This window comes from Mesoplodon bidens (assembly GCF_964165515.1).
Source record: "Mesoplodon bidens genome assembly, contig: HAP1_SCAFFOLD_487, whole genome shotgun sequence".
Lineage (NCBI taxonomy): Eukaryota > Metazoa > Chordata > Mammalia > Artiodactyla > Ziphiidae > Mesoplodon > Mesoplodon bidens.
The window spans coordinates 30,208-54,949 of NW_027672392.1; the positions used below are offsets into that span (position 1 = coordinate 30,208).

The window sequence follows — 24,742 nt, forward strand, 5'->3', positions numbered from 1 at the left end:
GGAATGTCAGCAGTCCCTGAAATTAAAAGTACACATACCGTGTGGCCAAGGGAAGAGTTCATAATGTGACCCAAGAAGAAAACAGCAAGTTAAGAGAACTGGTTTTAATTTAGAAGAGTGTCTTCAATTATCCACTAATATATATATATAATAAAGTAAGTTTCTCTATCTTATTTCTAACTACAAGAAAAGAGTGTGGCATGTGATCCACAAAACCAGTATAGAGACTATACTTATCTGGAAAAAAAACGATAAAACGATGGTTTCAACACAGGCATATGCATTTTTGAGTGTTTTATTTATATCAAACTGCATAAAATGTGTGTATATCTCAGACAGAAAAGACATGTCGAGGTAGAAATGAGCCTTTCAACTATTCATGGGTACAGAAGTACACTGGGGAGATTGTAAAAGTGCAGATGGTGATTCAGCAGGTCCGGTGGGCCTGAGTTCTATTTTTTTAACAAGCTCATTTTAAACTAGTGATGCCACAGTCTCTGATTCATTCACCACAATTGGGAATAGCGGAGACATAATAAGGACAGGTGAAAATTCATAGATAACTCTGAACTTAAAGTGTTTTGTGGATTTTACACGTTTAATAGAATAGGAAGCACAGCAGCAACAATCATTTGTGAATATTTACTGTAGAGCGCGTTTCTTTCTAACGTTTTTGTGTAGGATTCCAGGAAAACTGCCTGGGCTGCGGTGAGAGTGGGCGGGGCCCTCAGGTCGGGCCGCCCCTCCAGGACCGCCGACGGGGCCCTGCGCTCCTGGCGGCTCCCTCCCCGCCGCGCCCCCGTCACTCCCAGAAGGCCTCGGGGCAGAGCGGTCCCACCCCCTGCGCCCAGAACGGAGCCCACGTTTCCACAGTGCTGGAACTCCCGGCTCGGGGTCTCTTCCCTCCGCCGTCACGGAAGTGCCCCGGGGCCCGAGGGGAGGGCGGCCTCACTGAGGCTGCCGGCTGTTGAGGGGCCCTGGCGGCCGAAGCCGCGACAGTCGTGGGGACGGCGGGCCGGGTAAGTGGGCGCAGCCCCTCCGCCTGGTCCGGTGTCCGGGCGGCAGCGCAAGACCAGGTTCTGAGGGGCAGGGTTTCGCTGCCACCCGCCGCTGCTGTGCAGAAAGGGCTGCCCCCAGCGTCTGGTCCTGGGAAATTTCGGTCCCTCCTCTCGTCCCTGCCCTCGGCCTGGCTCGTGGGGCCTGGGGGGGCGTGGGGAGGGGGGTCTGCCCGAGCGTCCTGAGGGGAAACGGGGCAAGCGAGGCGCAGGGTCCGGCTGCAGCGTCAGCGCCCCTCCTCCCGGCTGTGGGGAGAGCGGCTAAAAACTCCTCCCGAGGCTCGCAGGCCCCTTATTCAGCTGAGTCACTCTGCGCTCCTTCCTCCGTGAGCTAAAGTACAGGGGGGAGGGGACTGGCGCAGGTAATGGGGACCATCAACAGCTGATTGTTAACTAAGGAAAACCAGCTCTCGCAACGTGAGGAACGGAGCGCTATTCTTTCTATGGGAAGGTGCCAGAGTCTGGGCCCACTGAAATCCTTCTTTTGTTATGCACCTCAGCGCTCTGGGGCCTGCAGATTCTGTATTTGTACATCCTGTGTTCCTCAGGGCCCGCCCCTCACACTGGAGGGCTGCAAGGGCTGATGACTGTGACATCCTTTGTTTACTGAGATGGCAAGAAATATTCCTTTTCTCACAGGCTTGAGGGGCAGACAGTGAAAAGTGTAGGAGAATCTCACTCGGCATGTACTGTGGTTTACATATAGATAATATTTATACTTAACTGTGGTCAATAGAGGTTTTTCGGTCCAATCAACTTGTACTACTGCCCTGTATGTATTAATTTCATCAATATTATATGATAAATGCCTATAGAATTGACTTAATCCATTAAATAGGATAATGATTTTTAAAGGAAACATAATAGAAATATAACAAGGAATCCTTTACCACTAAAGCCTGGGTCTGGATCAACCTAAATAAATGTTGCATTGTTAAAAAATTGAAAGATGTGTTAAATAGAAATATCAACATAATGACAAATGATAAGGACAGCAGAATGTTGAAATGTTCTATCTTTATCATGAAAGTGGCAGAAAATCATGTATTAGTAGGCACTGGAGACAGAAGATGCCTGATTTTATATCTTTGTCATATTTGTACAGTTGTTTCAACAAGTAACTTAAAGACCAAATGGAAAACCAAGCAGGTTTGTGCCTGAGACCATGTTGATGTGAAACCAGGGATGGCCACCTTGTGCCAGGTGAGTTAAGTTTTTCTGGCCAGGTAGGCCGCAGAGCTCCTGAGAAGCCAGGGCTGGAATTCTTCTGCTGGGTGCCCCTTAGGTTCTGTGACTTGACTGATTGTGAGTCATGTTTCGGGAAAGACTGATCACAGGAAAAGGGTGGGAATAGAGTGATTTGGGGAGCAGCTAACAACATGCATCACGGCTCACAGCCTGAATGAATTTTAAAGAAACAGGAAAACAAATGCTTCTTATGGAATCAGAGAATGTGAGGGCTGGACAATCCCACAAAATGAGGAACACCTGTCCAATTTTCCAGATTAGAAAACAGAGGCCCAGCAAGGTGAAATCCCTCACCCAAGTTGCACCTGTCTCTCCTCCCCACTACATGGTTCATGAAAGCAGGACTCTTCCTGTCGTGATCACTGCTGAACCCCCAAAAGGGCCAGGTATTTAGCAGCTGCTCCAAAAATTTTGGTTGACTGTAGGAACAATGCTATTTCTTTCTTTCTCACTCTTATTCAGGATTGTGCCAAGAACTCCCCAGTTGCAATGTAATTCGATAAATGTAAATATTAATTGAGTTTTGTTGTGATGAGGACTTAGGCTTTGAAGGTAACAGACTTGGTTCAGATCCTGGTTCTGCCACTCAGTAGCTGTTTGGCTTTGGGAAAATTACTAAACCTCTCTGAGCTTATTTCCTCCTTTGTATAGTGGGGATAAATGTATCTGAGCCAGCAGAGCACCTGCATGAGAAATGTGCACTAAATATGGGTCTTTCTCACTCTCCCATGCCATCTCTCTCTTCTTTCCAGAGAAGTTGTACAGAAGGATATAGTAGGGGTTTTTTTTCAAAAAATAATTAATTAATTTTTGGCTGTGTTGAGTCTTCATTGCTATGCACGGGCTTTCTCTAGTTGCGCCGAGTGGGGGCTAGTCTTTTTTGCTGTGTGCGGGCTTCCCATTGCGGTGGCTTCTCTTGCTGCACTTGTTGTGGAGCACCGGCTCTCGGTGCGCGGGCTTCCATAGTTGTGGCCTGCAGGCTCAGTAGTTGTGGCGCATGGGCATAGCTGCTCCACGGCATGTGGGATCTTCCCTGACCAGGACTCGAACCCATGTCCCCTGCGTTGTCAGGCAGATTCTTAACCACTGCGCCACCAGGGAAGTCCGATATAGGACCTTTTAAAGAGGGGGTTTAATTTATTTCAGATAGTGTGCATTTTTCTTGTAGAAAAGATTATTCCACTCTAGAAACATTAACTCGCAATACCACTACAAATGCAGTATTCTATGGGTTAGATATTATCAGTCACATTTTTTAAGTAACTGGGCAAATGCCCAAGCACTAGCAACAGGGGAGTAAGAAGACTCAAATCTGGGGTGCCCCCACCCCAATTTCAAGAGCAGTGTGTGTTTTTCAACTCCATATTTCATCTGGTCTTTGTTTCTCATCCATCCTCTGTGTCTGCCTTTCTCAAAAGGCTCAGATCCTCCACTTTCACACCCTCCCGGCTGGCTGTGCCCCAGCTCCTGTCCTGGAACCTCTGCACGCATGGGTGTGCCTGCTCTCCCTGTGCATCACCAGCTTTGCCAGGGAACTGCTGTATCGTGCACTGCTTGCTGTACCCCAGAGTACCTAGATCCTTCTGGTACATGAAGTACACTCTCATCACCATGAGGGCACGCCCATCCCCTTACCTTATATCCTGCCTCTAAGCCAGGCTTGGGGGTGACTACAGTGTGCATTCAGCTATGTGAGGGGCTGGGATCAAAGTGAAGTTCCCAACTTTTGAAGTTGCAGGCTTGAGGGGCACACAGTGATTCAAGGTCGGGTCACCTGACTTAAAGGGGGGGCTGATTGATTTAAAGCCAGGGCAGCTGACTTAAACCCTGTGTCCCTCAGCTGCAGGATGAGACCAACTTTGGCGGTGCACGGGTTCACTCCAAGCCAGCACTGCTGTTCAGGAAGAGCTTCCAGTAGCGCCCTAGTGCAGGGGGACTTGGTCCGTTGTCCTGCCGCTGCCCTCAGTGGGGGGCCACCTGCTCTTCTGGAGGAGAATCAGGGAGGGGGAATTGCAGAGACCCGGCTGGAGTTGCGGCACCCCTTGTCTGATGGCAGGGAAGTGGGGGCGGGGCTGTGTGGTGTCCTGGGACTGGACTCACCAGGTCGACTTAGCCTCTCAGCCTCCTCACCTCCCCCCACACACCCCACAAGAGTCTCCAATAATATGTAACTGTGCCTTAGGTTCTCGGTCTTCAAATTCATACCCAGGCTCCCAGGTCCCTTGATTCATCCAATTCCTCTGTGCTCTTTCTTCTATTAGATACAGTCCCAGAGGGAGGGGCTGGGGGATGGGACTGGAGGGACCCCGGCAGCACTGGCCTCAGCTGACTAAAGAGATCCGGGGCCTGCGCTCTCACATATGTGCGAGGACCCTTAAGGCGGAATCGAGGGGGCCAGTTAGAGGCAGTCCTTGCTGCCTCAAGTGAGTATGGATCACCGTCGGGTGGGGAGCACAGTGAGCCTTGAGAAGTACTGTTAGGAGGATGTGTTCCTCCCTGCGCTTCAGGGACGTGAGTGGGCTTCAGGGCTCCAGTTCCCCTCCAGGCCTCCAGGTCCAACTGCACCCCAGCGGGCTTGCAGACCTGGCTTGTTATCCCAGACCTTGTCAGGCTCCAGGAAGGATCCAGACTGCAGAGATGGTGCCTGAGCGCTCCAGCTTAAGAAGTGCTGTCCCTGGGGACCCAACAGTGGAGGGAGGAAGGGTGAAGGGAGTAGGGGGGTGGGGTAGGGAGGGGTGGCTGCCCTGGGAGATGTTGAGAGAGAAATATAGCCCCCCACAACCCCTGCCCCCTGCACCTGACCCATTGATGCCGTAGGATCTCAGGGCCGTTTAGTCAGAGATGCCTCTGTTTCTTTACTCCTGTGTTCAGAACTATGCAAAACCAACTCTTCATCTTCTTGCTGCCTTGCCAGGACTTTTAAAGCACTGTTCTTTTGAAGCACTCATTCCCTAAACTGCAGTTTGGAGCTGTCCCAGCTATTTAAAAGTGTTTTCCTTAAACTGAGACTAAATCCTTTTCTTTTGGAAAGATGACCGTCACTTCAGAGGAGATCGTCTTTTCTGCCCATTCCTTCCTTCTCCTTCCCTCCTAAGAACCCCTGTGCACAAAGAGCTTGGTGATTTATTTTTTTGCTTGATGTCAAAAAGAAACCTTCCCCACGCACCCCAAAAAGCTTTCCTGGAACATAGGTGTTTCCAAACCATGTCAGTGTTTTGCAGTTAGTATACCCTGGGTAGACTGCCTAGCAATCCCTCCAAGAGCCAGAGGTGAGCAACACCATTACTTATTTGATTGGATGCCCTGCAAGTTTAGGAAGGTCCCATTCTTATGTCCCAGCAGATAAGACAAGAGCCCTTGATGGATGTGGCTGTGATTAGATAACTTCTGATGGTTTTATTTCCCTTACTGAGCTTCTGCTTCTAGGTTAAATTCATCTTATTATCTGTCCTTTTTTTGGGGTGGGGTGTAAGCGGGCCTCTCACTGTTATGGTCTCTCCCATTGCGGAGCACAGGCTCCGGACACGCAGGCTCAGCGGCCATGGCTCACGGGCCCAGCCACTCCGCGGCACGTGGGATCTTCCCGGACGAGGGCATGAAACCCTGTCACCCGCCTTGCAGATGGGCTCTCAACCACTGCGCCACCAGGGAAGCCCTACCTGTCCATTTTTAAAGAAAGACTGACAAAGTCTCTGTAGTAGGTCAGGAGTCTGAGCTCAGGGTTGGTCAACGGTGCTCCCAGGGAGGAAGGTGGATAAAAGTAGGTGGGTAAAACAGGAGGGTTGGCAAGTACAGCCAGGACAACCGTGTTCACCGTGCGTACTAATAAAGGCCAGAATGTCCTCATTTATCGCTGCTGGGAAGTTCTGATGGTTTCACAGGATCAAACTCAAATCATATTCAAACTAGGAGGCTTCTCAGAGGGCGCTGAAGCACCGGCAGAGCCCACCTGCACTCCCACTTTGGCACTCCAGGATCAGAGTTGGGTTTGGAGATGGGCTTGCTGTAACCCCAAGGGGGTGAGCAGAGAGGAGGAGTTGATTACAGGTCTCCTCTGACTCTCTGGCCCAAATTGCCTGGCTTCACAGTGGGGACAGAATTTTGCTTTCAGCAACTGATGGGGCACTTCCAGGCTGGTGGGGTTGCCCAGTGGCCCGACAGCCTGACAGGCTGACTGCGGTGTGACCGCCCTTTGTTTCTCCAGAATCTGTACATCAGGAGGTGCATGGTTGCGGGAGCCCATTCACCGCCCCCCCAAGGGGGATGGCACCTTCCCTGGCTGTACCCTATGATCCCCAGGTACTTGAAATGAATGCAAGTGTTTTGACTTCAAGGAAGAGCTCACATAACCCCTTCTGCCTCATAATGTGTGGGATTTGCTATAATGGAAGGACATTATAAAGAACAGGTAGAAAACTCACCTGTTGGTCTCCATGTAGTTTATTTTGCGTGAATCCCTCCTACACGAGCAGATAGCAGAGGTTTATTTTCGTTCCCGTGTGTGTACTTGTGGCACAGGACGTAGGCATGGTGGTTTGAAGCCCTCAAAGAAATATTCTCAGAATTCTCAAGACTTCTCTTGATTGGAACCGAAAGAGACCTGGAAAAGGAGGAAAAGAAAAGGAGGAGGGAGAACGAATGACTGTTTCTCAGTAAATTCACCTTCCTGGTTGATTGTTCTGTCTTCTCATTTCTTTTAACTTCTGTGTTTGTCTAATAGAATAATGTAGAAAGGCTGATTTTTATGCTTTAAAAGAGTTTACATCACAAAGAAACTAGAAGTGGCTAACAGAACTTATTCAAATCAGTGTTACATAGAGACTTTGATATTAAATTTTTATATTAAAATAGGTTAATCCAAATTTTCTCTTTCTTTTTTGAGTGAATATTTGTAACATATTTTTGTAGATAATAGTTGATCCTAGATATACAAAATTGTGAGAATGGGTACCATTTTTCACCACTTAAATGAATAGATCGTACACTTTAAGTGTCAATGTTGTGTCTTACATGTTGTTTTTTAATTCCTTGATTTCCAAACCTTGTGTTTATTTAATTGATTTCTATCTAATAATCAGTCTCCCCTTTATTGTTTCTTACTTTATATTTTATTGATCTATAGTTAATTTACATTATTATATTAGTTTCAGAGGTACAACATAGTGATTCATAAATGTTTAGGTTGTTCTCCATTTATACTTATTTTAAAAGAGTGGCTCTATTCCCCGTGCTATACAGTACGTCACTGTAGATGATTGATTTTATACAAAGTGGATTCTTCCTCAGAATCTCCTACCACTATTTTGCTCCTCCACCCTGTCTCTCCCTGCTGGTAACCACTAGTCTGTTCTTTAATCTGTGAATCTGTTTTGTTGTTGTTGTTGTTGTATTCAGTTGTTTAGATGCCACGTGTAAGTGATAACCTACCAGGCTTGTTTTCTCTGCGGCTTATTTTACTAAGCACAATACCCTCCAAGTCCATCCATATTCTTGCAAATGTCAAAATCTCATTTTTTGCTGAAGTCACCATAAAAAATCATTTTTATCCCCTAACCTACTGATGAACACTTAGTTTGACTCTACATCTTGGCTATGGCAAATAACACTGTTATGAACATTGGTGTGCAGTTATGTTTTTGAAATAGTGTTTTTGTTTTCTTCTGATATACCCAAGAGTGAAATTGCTGGATATTATGGTAGTTCTATTTTTAGTTTTTTTGTGGAACTTCCATTCTGCTTTCCACAGTAGCTGCACTACTTCACATTCACATCAAGAGTTTACAAGAGTTTCCCTTTCTCCACATCCTCACTAACCTTTGTTATTTGTGACCTTTTTGATGACAGCCATTCTGACAAGGCTGAGGTGATATATCTCATTGTTTTGATTTGCATTTTATTGCCGATTAGCTATGTTTAGCATCTTTGTGAGCTCTGGCTGTCTATGTGTATTTTTTCCTTGGAAAAATATCTATTTAGGTCTTCTCATTTTTTTAAAAAAGATTTTGCGTGTTGTTCTGATATTGAGATGTATGTGCTGTTTCTGTAGTTTAGATATGAACCCTTGCTTGGTCATCTTTTTGGTGTTAACCTCTTATCATGTGCAAATATTGTCTCTCCTTCAGCAGGTTGTCTTTGGTTTCCTTTGCTGTGCAAAATCTTTTAAGTTTAGTGAAGTCCTATTTGTTTATTTTTGCTTTTGTTTCACTTGCCTTAGTAGACTGAACCTAAAACTGTTGCTATCATTTATGTTGAAGAATGTTCTGTATTTTCCTCTAGGGATTTTATGGTCCTACATTTAGGTCTTTATTCAGTTTTGCGTTTATTTTATATATGGTGTGCTAAAATACTCTAGTTTTATTCTTTTCCATGTAGCTGACCAGTTTTCCCAGTACCACTTAATGAAGAGACAGTTCTTTCTCCATATTGCCTGCTTTGTCATAAATCAATTAAATATAAGTGTGTGGGCTTATTTCTGGGATCTCTATCCTGTTCCAGTGATCTTTGTGTCTGTTTTTGCTCCGGTACGATTCTCTTTGATTTCTGTCACTTTGAAGTATAATCTGAAGTCAAGGTGCATGATGCCTCCAGCTCTGTTCTTTCTCAAGATTGTTTGGCTATTTGGGGTCTTTGTGTTTCTATACAAATTTTAAAATTACTTTTTCGAGTTCTGTGAAAATGCTTTGGTATTCTGATAGGGATTGCATTAAATCTGTAGATTGTCTTTGGTAGTATGGTTATTTTAACAGTATTAATTCTTCCAGTCCATGCACCTGCTATATTTTCCCATCTTTTTCTGCTGCCTTCAATTTCTTCCACCAATGGCTGATAGATTTCTGAGTACATGTCTTTTTCCTGCTTAGGTGTGTTTGTTCCTAGGTATCTTATTCTTTTTAGTGTGATTGCATATGGTATTGTTTTCTTAATTTTTTTCTTTCTGACAGCTTTGAGTTTTGTTTTTTCTTCTTTTTCTAATTCCTTCAGGTGAAATGTTAGGTTGTTTATTTGATATTTTTCTTGTTTCCGAAGAATAAGCTTGTATCACTATAACTTCCCCCTGTGAACTGCGTTGGCTGTGTCCCATCGATTTTGGATCATTGTGTGTTCATTTTCATTTGTCTTGGGTACTTTTAGAATCCTTCTTTAATTTCTTCAGTGTTCCTTTCTTCCCCTTTTATTCCCTTCATCTGTGATGTGAGGACTATCTTTAATATTATGTTTGGATTTCTTTCAGTTTTGTGTGTGTGTGTGTGTGTGTGTGTGTGTGTGTGTGTGTGTGATTATTTAAGTTGCTGAGCTCTTAATTTCACATGGACACTAACAACCCTGCATTGTTATTCTGCTCCCCCACAGTTACTGAATTTGACCTTGTATTTTACATCTACTTGTTTTGTGTGTCCCTTAACTTCTTATTGTGAATATAGATGCTTTTATTACTGTTTTCTTTCATCCTTCCTATTAGCTGTGTACATGGTTGATTTACTGCCTTTGTTGAATATTTGCCTTATTCAATGAGGTTTTTCCTTTAGTAAGTTTCCTTTCCTAATTTTTATGTTTCAGTCGTGGCATTTTCTTTTTCACTGAGAAAAGCCCCTTTAAGATTTCTCATAAAGCTGGTTTGGCGATGCTGAGCTCTTTTAGTTTTGCTTCTCTGTAAAACTTTAGATCTCACCATCAGATCTGAAGGAGAGCCTTGCTGGGTAGAGTATTTTTGGTTATAGGCTTTTCCCTTTCATGACTTTAAATATACCATGCCACTCCCTTCTGGCATGCAGAGGTTATCCTGAAAATTCAGCTGATAACTTTATGCAAGTTCCCATGTTTGTAACTTGTTGCTTTTCCTTTGCTCCTTTTAATAGTGTCTTTTTATCTTTATTTTTTTGCCATTTTAATTACAATGAGTCTTGGTGTGGTCCTCTTTGGGTTGATCCTGTTTCGGCCTTACTGTGTTTACTGGACTTGGATGTCTGTTTTCTTTCCCAGGTTATGGAAGTGTTCAGCTCTTATGTCTTCAGGTATGTTCTACACTGCTTTCTCTTTCCTTTTTTTTCTGGGACCAGTATAATGCAAATATTAGTACACTTGATGTTGTTTCACAAGTCTGTTCAACTTTCCTCATTTCACTTTAATCTTTTGTTTTACCGTTCATCTTCAGTGATTGCCGGTACTTTGTCCTTCAGTTTTCTGATTCCTTCCTCTGTATCATTTAGTCTACAGTAGTTGCCTTTTAGTGTATTTTTCATTTCAGTTATTGTATTTCTCATCTCTGTTTTGCTGTTCTTTAATGGTCTGACTCATTTTTTAAAAATTCTAACTTCTTGCTCTGGTTGTCCATTCTTCTCCTGAGTTCTTTGATCATCTTTATAGTCATTACCTTGAACTCTTTGTTGAGGAGATTGGCTATCTCCACTTCACTTAGATGTTCTTCTGAGTTCTTATCTTGTTCCTTCATTTGGATCGTGTTTCTGTGTCACCTCATTTTTCTTAACTTGCTGTTTTTATTCTTATATATATAGTAGGTTCATTACATTTCCTGACCTTGGAGAAGCGGCCTTTTGTAGGAGAGGTCCTATGGTCACTAGAACTATATGTTCTAGGTGTACCCCCTATGTGGGCTGCTTGGGCTCTTCTGCTGTGGTGGGCTGACTACTGTGGGTGGTCTGGTAGGCTTGGCTGCCCCCAGAGTGCTTGTTTGCCAGACTCTGCCTTGTATGGAGGCTGTCTGTGCTGCTTGGTGAGGCTAAATCATAAGGCAGCTGGCTGCACAACTGTGGGGGACACCAAGTCTAGTGCTGGTTCACTTATGGGTAGAACTGCAGTCCAGGTGATATCAGGGCTAGTGCCCAGTCACTGGTCCTGGGGCTATGCTGGCTACTGGTAGGAAGACACAGGTCCTGAGTTCTGGCTGCAGGACCCAGGAGTCGCAGAGTTGGTGTGGATCACTGTTTCTGACACAGCTATCTGCAGGGTCTGGGGTATCCCTAATCTTGTATTGGCATTGTGATGGGCAGCGTCAAGACCCAGCTGAGTCCATGGGGCTGCTTCTGGCCTGCAAGTCAGTGTTCTGGTCACACACGCTGCTGGGCTGTGGTATTCCTGGAGCTGGTGTGTGCCTGTTGGTGTATGAGGCTGATCCCACTGCTAGAGCAGGTTTGCTGTTGGGTAAGTCCGAGCTCCATCCAGTCCCTGTGCAGTAATCACCTGCCAACGGTGAGGCTGATTCCAAGGCCAGAGCAGGCTCACTTGTCAGAGGGGCCAGGGACTCTGGGGCTGGTGCCTGTCCATTGAGGTGTGGAGGCTGGTCCTGGGGCTTTTGGTGGCTGAGCCCATGTGCAGGGTCAGCTGTGCATTGAGAGGGTCTGAAGGCAGCCCGTTTGCTGGTGGATGGGGCTATTCCCCTGCTCAGTTAGTTGTTTGGCCTGCAGCATCCTAGTACTTGTGTCTATAGTCTGGTGGAAGTGGGTAGGCCAAGTCCTGAGGCTAAAACGATAGAGGGAGGAATCTGAAATTATGCTTGCTGGTACCAGTTGCCACGAGGTAGAAGGAGCTCCCCCAAATGGCTGCTGCCAGTGTCTATGACCCTGAGGCTGTGCTGTAGTTGCCTCTTGCCTCTCTGGGAGACTCTCCAAGATCAGGAGGTAGGTGTGACCCAGGATCCTTTCAAATGACTGCTTCTGTTCTGATTCTCGGGTCATGTGGGATTTTGTGAGCATCTTTTTTTTTTTTTTTTTCCGGTACGCGGGCCTCTCACCGTTGTGGTCTCTCCCGTTGTGGAGCACAGGCTCCGGACGCACAGGCTCAGCGGCCATGGCTCACGGGCCCAGCCGCTCCACGGCATGTGGGATCCTCCCGGACCGGGGCACGAACCCGTGTCCCCTGCATCGGCAGGCGGACTCTCAACCACTGCGCCACCGGGGAAGCCCTGTGAGCATCTTTTAAGTGTGGAATCTCTATTTCCCACAACCCTCTGGCTCTCTGGAAAATAAGCACTACTCGTCTTCAAAGCCCAACTTTCTAGGAACTCTTGTTTCTAGCACAGGATCCCTGGGCTTGGGAGCCTGATGTTCTGTTCATACCCCTTGCTACCTGGGAGCACCTCAGAAATTGTAATTATTCTCCCATTTGTAGGCCACCCACCTGGTGGTGTGGGTCTTGACTCTATTGAGATTTTGCCCTTCCTTCTTGTCTTGCCGAGGTGCCTTCCTTATATCTTTAGCTCTAAGACATCTTTTATGGTAGGTCCCGGCCTTTTTCATCAACTGCTGTTCTGTAAACAGTTGTGACTTTGGTGTGCCCATGAGAGGCATCAAGCTCTGGGTATTTGAATGCTACCATCTTGGACAATCTCTCCACTTCATTCTTAAATCATATTATTTAATTTTTCTTAGTATCTTACTTGATTAGTGACAGTTTGAAATCTATTATCACTCACGTTTACTTCTCCTGTTTTAAAAAATTGAATAGCGCATTCATTCATTTTGAAATGAAGGTAGTGACCTGTGAATTTCCATACCTCAAAAATCAAGGATAGGACAAAAGCCTTTTCTACCTGTGTTACCCTCAAACTCTGCACCCCACCCCAGCCTGGGGATTGACCTCTTGCACCCATGCTCACCTTCTGTTTTTGGACTGTTAACTGTTACTGCATCTGTATGTGTGTTGGCAAAGTGAACTCTAGTCTTTCCAGTTTTTGTGTTTTGTTTTTTGGATTAGGGAACAGTCCTACTATGAATGTACATTTACAGGTATGCTGTAGTTCATATATAAACCTGTCAAGCACATTACCAGAATTGGAATTGCTTGTATATACACTTTGATAAATTTTAGAGAGAATAGTAGAACAGAAGTAAATTGTATTCTCACACCATGAAAACCATTCCATTTTTAATATATTTGTGTGTAGTTTATCTTTATGCCCATACTATATTTCCCAGAGATGAGTAAGTGCTGTGTTTCTCGCTAGCACATTTACCATATCGTTCAGTGTCAGGCGTTTAGTGGTTTAACGTGATCATATTTCCATGAACTTGCAAATACAAGATCTTGTCTCACACTGTCTTTTACTCCCTGCTGTTTTATATTGCCCTCCTAATTCTCAGTCCTGGTCTTTCTTTATGTTCTTTATCAACCTGGGTAGGTTATACTATTTTCTCCCTTATTCACGACCAATAGAATAGAATAGAACACCCAGAAATAAACCCTGATATATGGCCAAATGATTTTTGACAAGTTGCCAAGACTTTTCAAAGTAGAAAGGATAGTATTTTCAACAAATGGTGTTGAGAGGTCTTGTTGTCAACATGCAAAAGAAGGAGATGGACCCTTACCTAACATCATATGCAAAAATTAATGAAAATGTATCTAGAAACTAAACATAAGACCTAATAAAATAAAAAGTCTTAGAAGAAGACACAGGACAAGAGCTTCATGACATTGGATTTGGCAGTGTTTTCCTCAATATGAAACGAAGGAACAAAAAAATAAACAATTTGCAGTACATAATTTAAAAAATGTGTATCAAAGAAATGTAAACAGAATAAAATGGCAACCCAGTAGATGGGAGAAAATATTTGAAAGCCATCTATCTGACAAGAGATTTCTATTCAGAATATACAGAGAACTACAACTCAACAAAAAGCAAACACCCTCGTTCAAAAATGGATAAAAGACTTGAAGAGATGGCTCTTCAAAAAGGTGTAAAAATGACTAAGCACTTGAATAGATGCTCCGTGTCACTAAATGCATGTTTATATATTTGTGTGCATGCATACACACACAAGCACACACACACATACACAAGCAGAAAACAAGTATTGGTGAGGATGTGAGGGAGTTGGAAGCATTGTGCTCTGTCAGTGGGAATGTAGAATGATACAGCTGCTTTGCAAAAGAGTATGGCAATTTTTCAGATATTGAAAAGTAGAATTACTGCATGATCCAGGAATTGTACTATGAGGTATACCCAAAGGAATTTGAAATCAGGGTCCTAAAGAAATATTTGTACTCCAGTGTTTAGAGCAGTAATAATCACAGTAGCTAAAACATGAAAGCAACCTAAGTGTTCATCCACTAGTTCCTGGATAAGCAAGGTGTGGTATACCCATATAATACAATATTATTCAGTGTTAAGAAGGAAAAGATCTAGGAATATGCTACAACATGGATGAATCTTGAGGAAATGTAGCTACCAAAATGCCATTTTTGTGACTTTTAGTGAGTCATAACAATACAACTACCTATTTCAATTATATGGGGTACTTGGTATAGTGAAAACCATAGAAATTGGGAGGGCAATGATGCTTTTCAGGTGGTTATGGAACAAAAAGGAAAGTTATGTTTAAAGGATATAGAGTTACAGTTTTAAAACGTAGAAAAGAATTAGACAGATAAATGGTGATGTTCATGGCCCAATAATATGAATGTATTTAATATCACTGAACGGTGCAGTTTATAATAATTAACATGTTATACTTTATGTTATTTGATTTTACTAACATACAAAATTGGGAAAGAATGTAATATCAGGAAAGGGAGTGGCCCTAGGATGGAGCAGAGAGTAATCAGAAGGGTGAGACACTGCATATTTTGGAGAAGAGCTGAGAGTCTTCATTGGACAGAAGAGACTTTATAAAAAAATAAAAAAATTACTCTGAGGGTGTATTAACTAGATATCTGTGGGTGTACTGCTATCTCCCATGGGTTATCTTAAAGAGTCTTTAATAAAGTCCATAAGGCTTGCTGAGGCTTTTTGAAAAACTGGATTCCCTAGGAGATAATTAGTGGGTGGTACTTAAGTCTATGTCTAGGTTGACAGATTTTGCAGGGAAGACAAACCTGAGAACAGTGAAGGTCCTGAGAGTGTAAGTACATGGAAATTAGAAAAAAATAATAAAGGGAATTAGGAAAACTTTGGACTTCGAAGGTCATGTATTACTGAGTCAGACCTGAGGTTTCTAAGGAGTTATATACAAAGTTGCTCTTTGGATTACTTGTTGATAAAGATAAGTGGAAAAACTAGAGTCGCTTCCAAGTGTAGGTAAGATATAATGAGAGGATGGAGGTGGAAAGTAGGGAGGCCCAGAGAAAAGTGGGAAGGTCCTATTGGGCCAAGATGGTGGTAATATCCAGCAGAACAGGTGGTAGGGCAGACTGTGGATTCATCTTTCTTATTTCGGCTCCCCACCTCATCCTTAATAATTCTTTGGGAATATGTCATTGCTCTGTGATGCAGGTACAGAATTTGAGTGAGGAGACTACACCCTCAGTGTCCAGCTGTCTGAGTCCTCAGTGTGCTTCAAATGATGGAGAACTATTGCTTCTTTATGAGAAGAGTTAGTACCTCGTAGCCAAGCTTAAGCTGGAGCTTATGCAATATTGATTCCATTTTATATCTACTGTTGGCATGGAGGTTCCTCCTCCTCTTTTATTGACCGTTATGAAATGAATCTATATTTCTCAATATTTGGGTATATCAGATAAGTACATTAAGTAAAGGAATCTTATATATTGCTCCCTGCATAGTTTGCTCTTTCTTGTTTCTCTTTTACCTTTAGGAAATTAGCACAGGGAGAGACCGTGCGATGTTCTGATCAGGAGAGATTAGAACATCATATTTCTAGAGAGGTTGGTTGGACAGAGCAGGGTTCCCAGTGAGAATCAAAGCTTCTGTTTCTACTTGGAAGTGTACCTGTATAGAGTAGAGGGCTCCAGGAAATATCCTAGAATATTGCAATGTCCCTGCGGGAGATCATTAAGAGAGGCAGGATCTGGTACGAGATCAGTGTACTATGACATGTTTGTCAGTCGTCTGATGGGAGATTCTCAGAGCCAATCCCATATGGTAGGGCTGAGTGCAGAGTGATGAAGAACCTGTGAAAGCCTCTGATTGCATGTTAAAGATGAAGCTCTGATTTTGGGGAGAATTTTCTTACCTGACTGAATGTCACCCTTCTGTGGGGCTGAGATTCTGTGCTTTTCCTCTCTTGATGACCACTAACTGAAAATCATTAGAGGATCATGTCTAGAAAGCATTCTTGATTTAATTTCTTAAAGAAGAAAACATAGAAAACATTTTTATCCACTTTCAAATTGAGGATCAAGGGGAATGACATCAGTGAAAATGTCAGTAGGGAGCTCTGGCTTGTGTCCATCCCCAGAAACACTGACATAACGTGGTAAAACCTGTCAGAATGATCTTATCAACACATGTAAGTTTTCTTTTCTTTTTCACCCTGTAGATTTATCTTTCATTGAAACTTAACTTACTACAGGATGTGGAGAATAAACAGGGAAGTAGAAACTGTATTTCCTGATGAGAGAACCACTAAGTCACATTAGCTGTTCTGAGCTATGTCTTACTCACCGTGACTGTAATTAAAACAAACAAACAAACAAAACACTTTTTTTGGTAAGTCAGTTCTGACATTTCCTCGTTAAAGGCAAGGTGACAGATACAGACGTAGATGTACCAGAATTGAGCAAAATTTTGATTGTACCTGTGTTGAATATATGTGCATGACCTGCTACAAATCTTCATTATACTTATTGCCACAACTGACAAATTCCCTTTTTCCACCCCTGATATGTTGCATGTAAGGAATGCATAGGTCACTAACCCCAGCTGGTCACAGGTAAACTCTGCCACATGGATTACTGCATGTTTTCCTGCTGGAAGTCCACACATTCTCGAGTATCATGCCTCCAGAGTATCTGGGCTCTTCTTTTCTCTGGATAAAGGTTAGATAATCACCTAATTTTATGAGAAATATATAAATTGTATTTGCATATTCTTCAGGTTTTTATTTATCCATTCTCTTTCAAGTCCTAAGTGCAAATATTAAAGTGATTTTCAAGAGGGTGGTAAATAAGACAGCTACATTTATGCTCCAAAATTAGCAATAAAGCATAATACAATTGTAAAAGCATTAATGTGTGATTAATATGTAGATACTTATGTAAATGCAATTTTAGTAATGCTTTGTGGAGAGCTTCAGAATCTAGGTATTAAGAAAAAAGAAGAAGGAGTTCTTGAAACTCTCAGGGAATTATAGAGAAGTCTTTGTGTCTATAAATATCAATCTGAAATAATGCATATTCTCAGAAATAAACTAGGCATAAAATTGCAGGAAAGCACTTCATGAAATGAAAGAGCATGTGATGGCCATACAAGGAATAGAATATTCTCCGAGAATAATGAACAGTGTGGATGGAGTTCAGCAGAAGGGTAATACAGATTCAGAGAGTAATACTTTGGATTGCCTAATTATGATTTCCTCATATTTCATCTTTGGAGAGATGGTAGTCATTTGAAATATGATGTTATAAGATGACGTTAACATACTTAAATACTTTCGTTTAGAAATGACCACTTAGAACCAGAATAAATGAAAGAGAACACAAAATTATGTTTCTGTTGATTTTTGAAGATCTCAGGTGAGTGCTGATAATTTAAAAATACATGATGTCTTTCACTGCAAAGTAAAGGAGCTGTTACAGTGGAGGATTCCTGGACTGAATGTCAATATTATGACATAGTGTGAGTGTGTTTTGTGTTTGGTAATTGCAATCATGGTTGCTTTTGTTGTGGTCATCCATTTACAATGCTTGGTGTCAGTTGATTTATCTCTTGTAAAAATAAAATACAGTCTGGTGTGTGAAAAAAACATACATGATGTCTTGATAAAGTTGTATGGAATTTGAGATCTGGAAAAAAGCATTTCTTTTCTGTAATGCTAGGATGCTAATTGGACATTTTTGCAAGAAAGAGATTTCAGGATGCAAATCTGGTGTCTCTAAGGTGGGAAGTCAGTTCATGGCGGAACATGCTATTAAACTTGTGTGAGTGCAAAAATATTTCTTTGGAAGGAAGAGGTCACAAATCCCTTTTTAACAGTTAGTGGTTTATAGTATACCGAATGAGCAAAATGGCTATTTCTGAACTTTAGAAAAAAATAATATAGTTTTTCTGCATTTATATTATGAAGCTGCTGTAGAATATCAAAAATTCTTTATTTTGAAAAACAATGTAATCAATTTGACATAATTCATATATATTGAACCTGTGGTACACACACACAATAAAACTTACATTCAAAAAATCTTTTGCACTTAAGAAATATTTTCTAGTGTAGTTGATTTACAATGTTGTGGGTTTTTTAAATACATGTTTATTGGAGTATAATTGCTTTATAACACTGTATTAGTTTCTGCTTCACAACAAAGTGAATCACCTATATGTATACATATATCCCCATATCCCCCCGCCTCCTGAGGCTCCCTCCCACACTCCCTATCCCACCCCTGTGGGGGGCATAAAGCACCGAGCTGATCTCCCTGTGCTATGTGGCAGCTTACCACTAGCTCTTTTACATTTGGTAGTGTATATATGTCAGTGCTACTCTCTCACTACGTCCCTGTCTCCCCTTCCACCCTGTGTCCTGAAGTCCGTTCTCTACATCTGTGTCTTTATTCCTGCCCTGTCACTAGGTTCGTCAGTACCATTTTTCTAGATTCCATATAAATGTGTTCGCATATGGTATTTGTTTTTCTCATTCTGACTTACTTCACTCTGTATGACAGACTCTAGGTCCAACCACCTCACTACAAATAACTCAATTTTGTTCCTTTTTACGGCTGAGTAATACTCCAATATATATATGGGCCACATCTTCTTTATATATTCATCTGTCGATGGACATTTAGGTTGCTTCTCTGCCCTGGCTATTGTAAATAGTGCTACAGTGAACATTGTGGTACATGTATCTTTTTGAATTATGGTTTTCTCTGGGTATATGCCCAGTAGTGAGATTGCTGGGTCATATGGTAGTTCTATTTTTAGCTTTTAAGGAACCTCCATACTGTTCTCCACAGTGGCTGAATCAGTTTACATTCCCACCAACAGTGCAGGAGGTTCCCTTTTCTCCACACCCTCTGCAGCTTTTATACATTGTTGTATTAATTTCTTCTGTGCAGCAAAGTGATTCAGTTTATATATATATATATATATATATATATATATATATATATATATATATATATATATAATTTTTTTCTTTTCCATTATGGTTTATCACAGGATACTGAATATAGTTTCCTCTGCTATACAGTAGGTCTCTGTGGTTTGTCCATCCTATGTAGAATAGTTTGCTTCTGCTATTCCAAAACTCCCCATCTTTCCATCACTCTCTCCTTAGCAACCACCACTCTGTTTTCTATATCTGTGTGTTTGTTTCTGTTTCATTGACATGTTCATTTGTGTCCTGTTTTCGATTCCACATATAAGTAATATTATGTGGTATTTGTCTTTCTCTTTCTGACTTACTTCACTTAGTATCATTATCTCTAGGTCCATCCATGTTGCTGCAAATGGCATTATTTCATTCTTTTTTATGTCTGAGTAATATCTATTGTATACGTATACCACACCTTCATTATACATTCATTTTTCAATGAACATTTAGGTTGTTTCCATGTCTTGGCTATTATAAATACTGCTGCAATGAACATAGGGTTTTATGTATCTTTTTGAATTATAGTTTTGTCTAGATATATGTCCACAAGTGGGATTGCTAGATCATATGGCAACTCTCTTTATAGTTTTTTTGAGGAACCTCCACACTGTTTTCCATAGTGGCTGCACCAACTTACATGGCCACCAACAGTGTAGAAGGGTTCCCTTTTCTCCATACCCCATCCAGCATTTGTTAATTGTAGATTTTTTAATGATGGCCATTCTGATCAGTGTGAAGTGATACCTCATTGTAATTTGGATTTGCATTTCTCTAATAATTAGTGATGATGAGCATCTTTTCATGTACCTATTGGCTGTCTGTATGTCTTCTTTGGAGAAATGTTTCCTTAGGTTTTCTACCCATTTTTCCATTGAGTTATTTGTTATTTTGTTATTGAGTTGTATGAGCTGTTTGTATAGTTTGGAAATGAAGCCCTTGTCAGTCTCATCATTTGCTAATATTTTCTCCCAGTCCATAGGTTGTATTTTCATTTTGATTATGGTTTCCTTTGCTGTGCGACAGCTTTTAAGTTTGATTAGTTCCTGTTTCTTTTTTGCTTTTACAGTAAGTCCCCTACATATGAACAAGTTCTGTTCCAAGAGTGCGTGTGTAAGTCCCATTTGTTTGTAAGTCCAACAAAGTTAGCCTAGTACCCAACTTACACAGTCGGCTCTATGGTATTGTACCGTAATAGGTTTATAATACTCTTCACACAAACAATACATAAAAAACAAACACAAAAATAAAGAAAACATTTTTTTTTTCTTTTTGCGGTATGCGGGCCTCTCACTGTTGTGGCCTCTCCCGTTGCGGAGCACAGGCTCCGGATGCGCAGGCCTAGCGGCCATGGCTCACGGGCCCAGCCGCTCCGCGGCATATGGGATCCTCCCAGACCGGGGCACGAACCCGTATCCCCTGCATCGGCAGGCGGACTCTCAACCACTGCGCCACCAGGGAGGCCCAAGAAAACATTTTTAATCTTACAGTACAGTAACTTGAAAAGTACAGTAATACAGTACAACAGCTGGGATACTCGGGCTGGCATCGAGGGAACAGGCGAGAAGAGTTACTGATTAGAGGAGGGAGAGGAGGTGGGAGAAGGTAGAGGTGAAGGATTATCAGCAGTAGGAGACAGAGGGCAAGCTGCCATTTCACTCATACCTGACGTTGATGGCACAAGTTCCGGTTCCTTGCTGGATTTAATCCTATCTACACTCTTGAAAAAAATGATCCATTGGTGTCTGGGTCGTAGCTCTTTCTTTTCTCATCATAGATGACAAGGTAGCACTGGATTTCATTCTGAATGGCTGCTGCCACCTTTGGGTACCATTCTAGGTTCGGGTTCTGTGCCTCAAAAACTAACAGTGCTTCCTCAAATAAAGAAGATTCCCTTGCCATTTTCTGTGTCGTGAATCTCTTCAGTTCTTCAGTTACTTCTTCTTCCTCCTGTCCCTCTTCATCCTTTCTCTGGGCCTCCAATTCCATCAGTAAGCTCCTCATGTTGCACAGCCAGGAGTTCAATGAAATCGTCCTCTTGCCGATCTAGCTCCAGCTTCTCACTGAGGGTCACTACGTTGCTGAAGACCTCTTTGGACTTCTGATCTACCTTCTCCAATCCACAAAAATCATGAACAAACTGTGGGCAAAGTTTCTTCCAAACCCCATTCATGGTGACCACCATACCCTCACACCATGCAAAGTCAATGTTTTTATGGTCTTGTGGATGTTATAGTCCTTCCAAAGTTGTCCCTAGGTTGTTCCTGATTTGTCACTTACCTTTACTGCCTGACAAAAAGTGTGACATAAATAATATTTCTTGAAAGTCGCTCTAACTCCCTGGTCCATAGGTTGGATGAGCAACGTAGTATTCGGTGACAGATGCACTACTTTGACGTTTGGATGAAAGTCATCCATGGATGGGGGGTGGCCCAGAGCATTGTCGAGCAGCAAAAGAATGTTTTGCTGGAACGTCCTTCTCCAAGCAATATTTCTCTACATCTGGGATAAAGTGGTGGAAAACCAGTCCTGGAACGTAGCCTGTGTAATACGGGATTTGGGGTTACGCCTCCACACAACAGGAAGAGAGCCCTTGGCTATGTTTTTAAGGGTTCTTGGGTTCTCTGAATGATAAACTAAGAGAGGCTTCAGCTTCAATTCACCGGAAGCATTGCCACCAAACAACAGATAGCCTATCCTTTGCTGCTTTACAGCCCGGCATCAACTTTTCCTCCTTACTGATGTAACTTCGGTCTGGCATCCTCTTCCAGTACAGTTGTGTCTCATCCACGTTAAAAACCTGGTTGGGTAAATACACACCATCATCAATAATTTCTCAGAGTGCTTCTGGAAGTTCCCAGACAGCTACCCTATCTGCACTTGCTGCCTCTCCACTTACTTTTACGTTGTGAAGGTTGGCTCTAGCCTTGAACCGATGAAACCAGCCATGGCTGGCATTAAAAGACGTGCCCTCTGATTCTTTGCCGTGTTTCTTCTTCAAGTCTTCATAAAGGCTTTTAGCTTTCTCTTGAATCAGCATTAAGCTGAGCAGGATGCAGCGCTGATGTTGATCCTGCATCTGCACACTGAGAAGTTTCTCCATCTCCTCCATCACTTTTCCATGCTTCTTCAATATTTTGTCAACATCATCAGCACAGCAGACTTCACATGTTCCATGATCTTGTCCTTGTTCTTTAGATGCGTGCTAATGATTGAATGATTCATGTTATAAGGATGAGCGATGTCTAACATCTTTTTGCCTCGATCCACTCTCTCAATTACTTTCACTTTTGTTTCCATCATTATCGCTTGGCCCTTCTTAACAGTACCAAGCTACATCACCGCTGCTTTTACGGTTGCTTCCAGACATCTTGGGCTTGAAATAAAGGTACTGTACTACTGTACTCTATACAGTACTGTAAAGAACACAAAAGCACAACCACTTATAGAGGATGCAAGCACATGACAATGTATGCCAGACACGTGAACTAACTTACGTGCGAATTGGACGTGTGAATGGACGTTTGCACCTTTGAAAGTTTGCAACTTAAAGGTTCGTATGTAGGTGACTTACTGTATTTGTACTGCCTAGGGAGAACTACCTAGGAAAACTGTGGTATGATTTATGTCAGAGAATGTTTTGCTTATGTTCTCTTCTAGGAGTTTTAAGGTGTCCTACCTTATATTTAAGCATGTAAGCCATTTGAGTTTATTTCTGTGTATGGTGTGAGGGTATGTTCTGACTTCACTGATTTGAATACGGCTGTCCAACTTTCAAAACACCACTTGCTGAAGAGACTATCTTTTCCCCATTGTATATTCTTGCCTCCTTTGTCGAAGGTTAATTGACCATCGGTGTGTGGGTTTATTTCTGGGCTCTCTATTCTGTCCCATTGATCCATGTATCTCTTTCTGTGCCAATACCATGAGGTTTTGATTACTGTAACTTTGTAGTATTGTCTGAAGTTGAGGAGGGTTATGCCTCCTGCTTTGTGCTTTTTCCTCAGGATTGTGTTGACCGTTCTCACTTTTTATGGTTCCAGATACATTTTAGGATTATTTGTTCTAGTTCTGGGGAAAGTGTCATGGACAATTTGATAGGGATCACATTACATCTGTAGATTGCTTTGGGTAGTATAGCCATTTTAACAGTTTTAATTCTTCCCATCCAAGAGCATGGGATGTCTTTCCATTTCTCTGAATCATCTTCAGTTTCCTTTACTAATGTTTGTAGTTCTCAACATATAAGTCTTTCACCTCCTTGGTGAGGTTTATTCCTAAGTATTTTATTTTCTTGATGCCATTTTAAAAAGGATTGCTTGTTTACATTTCCTTTCTGATATTTCATTGTTAGTGTAAAGAAACGCAACCAGGAACTTCCCTGGTGGTTCCATGGTTGAGAAGCCGCCTGCCAATACAAGGGGCATGGGTTTGAGCCCCGGTGCAGGAAGAACTCACATGCCGTGGAGCAACTAGACCTGTGTGCCACAAGTACTTAGCCTGCACACTAGAGCCCGTGAGCCACAACTACTGAGCCCACGTGCCACAACTCCTTAAGCCCGCATGCCTAGAGCCCATGCTTTGCAACAAGAGAAGCCACTGCAATGAGAAGCCTGTGCACCACAACGAAGACTAGCCCCCACTGGCCACAACTAGAGAAAGCCTGTGCACAGCAATGGAGACCCAATGCAGCCAAAATAAATTAAAAAAAGAAAAAGAAAAACCAAGAAATGCAACCAGTTTATGTATGTTAATCTTGTATCCTGCTACTTTGCTCTGAATTTGTTTATCAGTTCTAGTAGTTTTTGTGTGGAACTTTTAGAGTTTCCTTTATATATATTATCATGTCATCTGCATATAATGACAACTTTACCTCTTCCCTTCCAATGTGGTTAGATTTTATTTCTTTTTCTTGCCTGATAGTTGTGGCTTGGACTTCCAATACTATGTTGAAGAGAAGGGGTGAGAGTGGGCATCCTTGTCTTGTTCCAGATTTTAGGGGGAAGGCTTTCAGCCTGTGAACATTGAGTATTATATTGGTTGTGGGTTTGTCATAAATAGCTTTTATTATGTTGAGATACGTTTCCTCTATACGCACTTTGGTAAGTGTGTTGTTGTTGCTTTTTTTTTTTGCAGTACGCGGGCCTCTCACTGTTGTGACCTCTCCCGTTGTGGAGCACAGGCTCCAGACACGCAGGCTCAGTGGTCATGGCTCACGGGTCCAGCCGCTCCGCGGCATGTGGGATCTTCCCGGACCGGGGCACGAACCCGTGTCCCTTGCATCGGCAGGTGGACTGTGAACCACTGCGCCACCAGGGAAGACCTGGTAAGTGTTTTTATCATGAATGGATGTTGAAGTTTTTCAAATGCTTTTTCAGCATCTATTGAAATGATCATTTGTTTTGTGTTTTTCCTTTGTGGATGGGGTGTATCATG

At 42.4% G+C, this 24,742-nt stretch overlaps 1 long non-coding RNA gene across 1 annotated transcript; it reads left to right on the top strand.

Annotated features, from left to right (window-relative positions):
• Positions 1-348: 348 nt before the first annotated feature.
• Positions 349-24,742, top strand: LOC308610248. The gene is made up of 3 exons (XR_014014466.1): positions 349-1,019; positions 2,161-2,258; positions 24,443-24,742. It is a non-coding gene; the product is annotated as an uncharacterized lncRNA (long non-coding RNA).